Source organism: Sinocyclocheilus rhinocerous, unplaced genomic scaffold (assembly GCF_001515625.1).
Source record: "Sinocyclocheilus rhinocerous isolate Xijiao unplaced genomic scaffold, SAMN03320098_v1.1 scaffold7751, whole genome shotgun sequence".
NCBI lineage: Eukaryota > Metazoa > Chordata > Actinopteri > Cypriniformes > Cyprinidae > Sinocyclocheilus > Sinocyclocheilus rhinocerous.
The window spans coordinates 12,834-20,675 of record NW_015658070.1 but is presented as its reverse complement, the minus strand read 5'-3'; the positions used below and the strand labels follow the sequence as shown (position 1 = coordinate 20,675).

At 37.3% G+C, this 7,842-nt stretch overlaps 1 pseudogene; it reads right to left on the bottom strand.

Moving 5' to 3' along the window:
* Positions 1-2,640: 2,640 nt before the first annotated feature.
* On the bottom strand, positions 2,641-7,477 carry LOC107722084 (extracellular calcium-sensing receptor-like; annotated as a pseudogene).
* Between the last annotated feature and the right edge of the window lie 365 nt (positions 7,478-7,842).

Genomic DNA, 7,842 nt, shown 5'->3' with positions numbered 1-7,842 from the left:
CTTGCGTTCTGCAAGTGAACGTCACTTTATTGTGCCATCCCTAAGAGGCACAAAATCACTTTCACTGACTTTTTCATTAACTGTTCCCTTCTGGTGGAATGACCTGCCCAACTCAATCCGAGCAGCTGAGTCCTTAGCCATCTTCAAGTATCGGCTAAAAACACATCTCTTCCATCTTTATTTGACCCTCTAACTCTAGCACTCTCTATTCTAATTCTATTCTTAAAAAAAAAAAAACTAGCATTAGCTTTTCTAATCTTTTTGCATTCTATTTGTTTTCTTTTTATTTATTATTCAGTTAACAAAAGCAAAAAAAGGCCTCTTACACTAGCTTGCTCTATTATTTTTTCTATTCTATCCGTTTTCTTTTTATTTATTATATAATTAAAAAAACACCTTGCTACGTGTACTGTGTTAAGCTAACTGAGACTTGTTATAGACTTGCATGTCATTGCCCTTTTGTTGTTTCGGATTGCTTCTATTGTCCTCATTTGTAAGTTGCTTTGGATAAAAGTGTCTGCTAAATGACTAAATGTAAATGTAAACTTGGCAATACTTTGGCATTTTGTTCTACAACGTAAACTGCACACACCCATACTGAAAACACAATTTTTTAAAGCGGTTGTTTTGAAAATGTATGTTTCTATTAAGTAACTAGCCAAGACAGTTTGGGGTATGAGTACGTAAAAGTTTTGTAGGAAAAAAAAAAAAAAAAAAAGAGTTATGGTTACCACAGACTTTATTTTACTCATACATTTAAAACCCCCATTACAAAACTACATAGGGAAATTAGTCTTCTGGGTTCTGATGTCATACCTGCACAACTCTATAACATGCCTCCGAATGTCACAACCGACCAATCACAATTGAGTATTGTAGAAACTCATAAAGTTAAAAAACACCAGCTTTATTATTTGCCTTAGTTAAGGTCACATGTCATGTCACTAATTCATTTCTGAAAATGTGATATGTTGCTGCCAAGAGATATTGTTAAGATAAATGAGTGTCTTTTTATGTCTTTTCAATTAATTAATCATTTTTCCAACTTCTAGGACATTGTATTTTTCTGTCTGTGCATTTACATTGAAATACATGAAAATATTATACATTTCTAAGTGAAATATGTATGCCATATTTGTATCAGTTAATTGGATAAAAATAGTGCATCACAACTAGGTTGTAAACCACACGCACAATGAAGATGATAGGTCAAAGAGTCTTTAATAAATCCACAGAGTGGCAAACCAACAAACACAACCATACACCGATGAGATCAGACAAACACTGGGGAGAATCAGATGGTTTAAATAAGACTGGGGACTAATGAGATAATTAACAAACAGGTGAGAGCGATAACTAATCAGACACGAGGGAAAACTAGGTTTCCTTTGAACTCAGGCAGGAGAAAAAAAACAAAAAAAGAAACACAAAAGTCCATGACTGTGACAGATTGCCCCCCTCCCCGTGTAATCCTCTGTGGCGGGTTTTGCTGCCAGCTCACACACCTGGTCAGACGTAGAATGAGGCTCTGGCTCCAGGGCGAACCTCAGCTCTGTCGCTCCTCTTAGCGATGGCTCGTCGGTCGCGGCTGGCTCTGGCTCTCTGTCTGTGGTGGGCTCTGGCTGAAGCTCCACGGAGCAGGGTGATGGTGGGCTGGGCTCTGGGTCTGGCTGCGAGACGTCTGCGCGGTCTGGCTGGATGCTGATGTTACAGTCGACATCTGCTTAATTTGCTGTGAGTGTGGATCCATTCACCCACAGCGCAAAACTGATGTAATCTTTCAGGGTCCAGTGCGGATCTCCCCTGGGCAGGACGAAGTGGATGTCGTCATCCAGACCACACCGAAATCCCTCCATCAAGCAGCATCTTAGCAGCTGGCACGGTGGCATGTGATGATAAACTCCTCAATATAGTCATCCAGATTATGGCCATCTTGGAAAATAAAAACTGTCCTCCCTCTCAACAATGTGTTGCCCCTCCTTCTGTCTTCTGTCACAACTAGGTTGTAAACCACAAGCATGATGAAGACGATGATAGTTCAAAGAGTCTTTAATAAATCCACAGAATGACAAACACAACCATACACCGACGAGATCGGACAAACACTGGGGAGAAACACACGGCTTAAATAAGACTGGAGACTAACAAGATAATTAACATAAACTGGTGAGAGGGATAACTAATCAGACACGAGGGAAAACTAGGTCAAACGAACTCAAGCAGGAGAAAAAAAAAAGGAAACACAAAAGTCCACGACTGTGACAGTGTGATTCATTTCTGAATGAATTTAGTATCTGATATTTCATGTTATTTTAATACAATATTAAACTGAATTAGTACAACATTACAAGTTTTTTTTATATATTACAAAGCCATGTTAAATAAAAACGTTCTTATTTTTATAGTCTTGAACTTAAAGATATGCTGAATGAACACTTGAATATATATCTTCTATTGGGCGAATAAGTGTGACTATAAAAGACTATCAATGCATACATATTTTTAAACAGTAGACATATCAAAATGTTCACAATATTTGTACTTATTTGTGCATACAGCACAAACATGTAAAGCTTGAATTTCAGTGGTGTGAGACTTGACACAGTAAAATCATGTGATATCTAATGAGAGTTGTGTGTTTTAGAGGGATTTTGTTGGTATTTTACCCAATAAGTGTTTTTTGGTATTCTGGCCTGGCCTAAAGACAATAATAAAACACTTAGGAGCAAAAATACAGAGAATAAGACCAAAGCTTGAAGCTAAAATGGCAAATATCTCGACGGCTACCGTAAATTTCCCTGGAGAGCTGACATACGCTGGAACAAATGTGATCCATACAGCACAGAATATGAGCATACTGAATGTGATAAATTTAGCCTCATTGAAATTATCAGGCAGCTTGCGGGCAAGAAAAGCTAAAACAAAGCAAAGAAAAGCTAGGAGGCCAATATAACCCAGTACAGACCAGAAACCAAAACCTGAACCTAAACTGCATTCTAGAATAATCTTTTCCTTGTAGTGTTGCATATTATTGTAAGGAAATGGTGGGGATATCGTTAACCAAAGCACACATATAAGTATTTGTATTAGAGTGAAAACAAAAACACTGAGTCTCTGTTGAGGAGGACCAAACCATTTCATAGCATAACTTCCTGGAAGTGTTGCTTTGAAGGCCATTAACACTACTATTGTTTTCCCTAGAACACATGAGATACAGAGGACAAAAGTGATCCCAAATGCTGTGTGACGCAACATGCAGGACCACTCAGTGGGCCTACCAATAAAAGTAAGTGAACAGAGGAAACACAGAGTCAATGAGAAGAGCAATAGGAAGCTCAGCTCTGAGTTGTTGGCTTTTACTATCGGAGAGGCCCTGTTTTTGTAGAACACTAAAGTTATGCTCAAAGCTACTAAAGAGCCAGCAACAGAGAAAGCAGCCAGTATAATCCCAAGGATCTCATTCCAGGAGAGAAACTCCACTGGTTTAGGAAGACACTTGTCCTTCTCATTATTGGGCCAATACTCAGGCAGGCATCTGTAACAATCTAAAGAATCTGCAAAACGAAGAAAGCAACAACATGAATAAAACAGGTTATCATACAGATTATCAGACTACTTTGTTTTAAAAAGACAAACCCAGAAATAGGGTCAATGCCATTATGCTAATTTGTATCCTATATTTATGAAATACAATTCATACATACAGTGACTTAATTTAACCACATGTGTATGTTTTTTAAATAATTGTTAAATATAATTTAAGAGGTTACCGTACTATAAAAATATGTAAGTTTCAGATCTCAAAACTACCAAAAAACAGCTTTTATTGAAACCATACTGGCAAAATCACGTTTTCTACATGTATGTTTGTACTACATAATAGAGATTAATACAACAGCACAAGAGTGACTGCGTAGACATAGATCAATGTCTATGTCTTAATTATTGTATCTTTAGCCCGCCTACTGAAGCATTATAGAAACAGACAAAATAATTACTACAGCAGAATCACTGGACTAAAAATAACACTATTTACCAAATATTACTAATTTAATGAAATGGGCTGGTAAATATGTTTATTATGTTTTGAACTAAATCAGTGTACAAAATAGCCATTCATTTCTAAAGGTTTTTTTTTAATTTTTTTTTATGCAAACATGTTGCTAATCATTGTAAGTGCACCTCAGAAAACATAAAATCAATAAATTTTGGTATGGGGGCATGAATGAAAAGAAAAAAAAAAACAGGCTGACAACTTTCCTGATATCAGAATAAAGAAAAGAAAAAAAGAAAAAACCATTAAGTGTAAACATACTAGTCTATTAAAATAATATCATTATAATTATTTTTTAACAAACTGCTTCAAATCGTATTAATCCACCAACTTAAAGTCATGTGGTCCAACAAAAAGAAAGAAAGAAAGAAAGAAAGAAAGAAAGAAAGAAAGAAAGAAAGAAAGAAAGAAAGAAAGAAAGAAAGAAAGAAAGAAAGAAAGAAAGAAAGAAAGAAAGAAAGAAAGAAAGAAAGAAAGAAATTCATGATATTTGTTAAAAAAATGTTTTACCTTGAAAAATATATTTTGGGTTTTTGACCATAATGATTAAGGTGTGTACAATCACATACATTCAAGGTGTAAGGGTAATATGTCGTTACTGTTAACTTGATTGTTGTGTTATTCATTATTTTCCCTTAGAAACTGTATAAAACATTGTTATAAAATTGTTTGGTAATACTTGATTTTACAGTGTCTATGTTATACACGTTGAACTCTCCATTAAATAATGTTGTTGATTAATCTTAATCGGTATTAAATTGTATAAATACTTTGTAACAAAGAGACAAAGAGAGTAATAAATAAAGTGTGACCAAATACTTCTAAGAACTTTTCAAGCTAAATTATTAAAACATTTTTAAAAGATATTTTTCTTTATCTTAGATAGTCAAATATAATTGATCAACAAGCATATATGATTTATTCACAAGAATGTCCAGAAAGGAAAGGAAAGAAAGAAAGTTATATAATAGAAAGCACACCTGCAGACCCTCATGATTTTGCGTCAAGGTCAATATAAAATGTCACAAAATTTGACTTTTTATGACAAGACAATGTAAGTTCAGGTTGTATTCAACAAGCATATATGATTTATTCACAAGAATGTCCAGACAAAGTACCTGTCTCATTGCTGATCTCTCCATCTGCACAGTTAATGCAGTCATAACAGCAGACAGGTCTTCCTTTTTTCACAGCCTTCCTAGTACCTGGAGGACAGCTTTCACTGCACACAGACACAGGCACCTGCAGGTAACAGGCAGACATAGCATCAAGAGTCAGAAATGAACCAAGATAGCACACACACACACACACACACACACACAAATAAAAAATAAAATAAATAAATACCTTTTCACTGCCATCATACCAAATGATAGCTCTGCTCAGACTGAATTCTTGGCCTTTAGTCTTGGATGCATCATATTGACCCACTGTCACAAAATCAACTGAACCGTCTCCCTGAAGCTCCCAATTCACAAGTTCATATGTGGCCACAGGGTCTCCATTTTTATCAAATGAGACAGAATAATTATTTTTGGTAAAGTTCACTCGCTTCAGCTGATCAAAAACCTGCATGATAGGCATGACAAATACAGACTGGTGTAATTTGCTAAATAATCAGTACTGAAATACTGGGTGTGGTTGTATATTTTATAGTAGACCTAAAAGAAATAGCTACTATATTAAGAATTTTCAAATCTCTTTTGTAAATGCATTGGGGGAAAAATAAAAATAAAATAATTAGTTCAGCTGTTCCACGATGAGAAAGTGTACCTGCCAGGGTTCAACTCTGATGTTGTTGTCACAATGCTTTTCGTTACAGATGATGCTATGGAGGGCACGAGCTATAGCATATGTGGCTTTGTACACCATGTTAGTGATCCGCAACTGGGACGTGTCTGTGTACGGGTTCTGTAAAGCGCGCAGGTCCTCTGTGCCATCACATGCTGGCATACCAGCAGAAGAACCTGTCTGGCTTTTTAGACTACAGCTGAATGAGCTTTCCCAGAATTCTGTCAGCAGGGGAAATTTTAGCGCTTGTTCTGGAGACAGATCAAGTAGAAAGTTACGAAAACCAGGGATAACAGACCGTGGGATTGCAAAACCCACAGCACCGATACACAAATTAAACCGCAGCATTTGTGGATCTGTAACCCACGCCTCGCTGCCAATCCACTGCATCGGGGGAGGCGGCTGCTGGCTCAGCTCTTCTAACAGAAATCTCATATCACCTGCTGCCACGAAGGCAACTATTACACGAGCCGTTGACCTACGAATGACATCTGCAACCCTTTTTAGTTTGCTGCGCGGCTGGGTCCTGTAATAGGCCTCAGAATATTCCACACAGATTCCCTCCTGCTCCGCAGCTTTCAGGAATGATGCCATGCCATTGTTCCCGTAGTCTGAATCACTGCGCACTGCTCCGATCCACGTCCATCCGAAGTGCTTGACCATCCGTGCCAGTGCTGCCGCTTGATGGTGATCGCTGGGGATGGTCCTGAAGAAAGTAGGATGCTGCCGCTTGTCACTGAGACATGCACATGTTGCGTAATGACTCACCTATAGAGCACAGTAAAGAAATATTAATACTTTACATTTACATGCATGATATCTGCTGACACAAATGTCAAATGTGTCCGAAATTACAACAATTACACAATTTAAAGAAGACCAAGAAATAGTTAGAGTAAGCACCTGTGGAATCCCGAAACGACCGAAAAGTCTTGGAAGTGCTTATAGCCGCAGTGGAACCAGATTCTCCGACTAATGCGAGAACTGCAGCCGATTTTACACAGGCATCAGTGTCATTATATACAAGATCTACTCCGTTGGTAAGTTGAACCGCTACTTTCATTACCATTGGCACAGAGGCACATGAGTCATATATATGGTACCCTAATGTGATGCCCGGTAAAAGATCAGAGCTGTTGTTGATCTCTTGGATGGCGAACTGTAAGGCACGAGCAAAGCGCAACTCTCTGAAGTCCATGCTGTTCAAGCACACAGATGAAAAAGTGTATTATAACAACTTAAATACAAGCACTTACACGTGTTGTCTGATTCATATTAGCTCATTTTGCATAAACAAAAAGACAACTATGAACATAATTTAAGCACAATCAATATAACATATTCAACCCTGCTTTTTTAAGGATTACATTCAATTTTGTCATACTCTAACCTGCCACTGCACACTAGTGGTTGTGGCTGTCTAGTGTAGGTGTGCTTCTCTGTCCTCAGATAATAATGAATGGTAAAAGCCCCTCCAATAACAAAGTCTCCGTTCTTGAAGAGAGCAGGGAGCTGTGGGTCACCTTGGAGAATGCAGGTGCCTAAATTAACCCCAAACACAGGGGAAAGCCTTGTAATACACAGTGTTATCACTGTCAATAAAAGACTAACATGCATTTCTCCTGCTAGGCAAGCAACCGCTCCAAATGTAAGGTGCGAATTATGCCTTGTTTTATATACCCACCTGCCGCTGCTGTTTATGTTGTAACTCTGTACTGGAAAATCTAAGAAGGTGTGGTTAATTGATTAATATTTTACATATTTGTCACCTGTCACATGTCAATCCAAAGGAAATTGTCACGGAAGCATGTTTGTTTTAAACATTAAATTTGGTTTTACTTCCCATCTAGTTCTAGTATTAGCAAGGATGCTTTGAATTGATCAAAAGTGAAGATTACAAAAGACAAAAGATTTCTATTTCAGATAAATGCTGAACTTTCTATTCATCAAAGAAACCTGAAAAAAATCTACTCAGCTGTTTTCAACAATATATATAT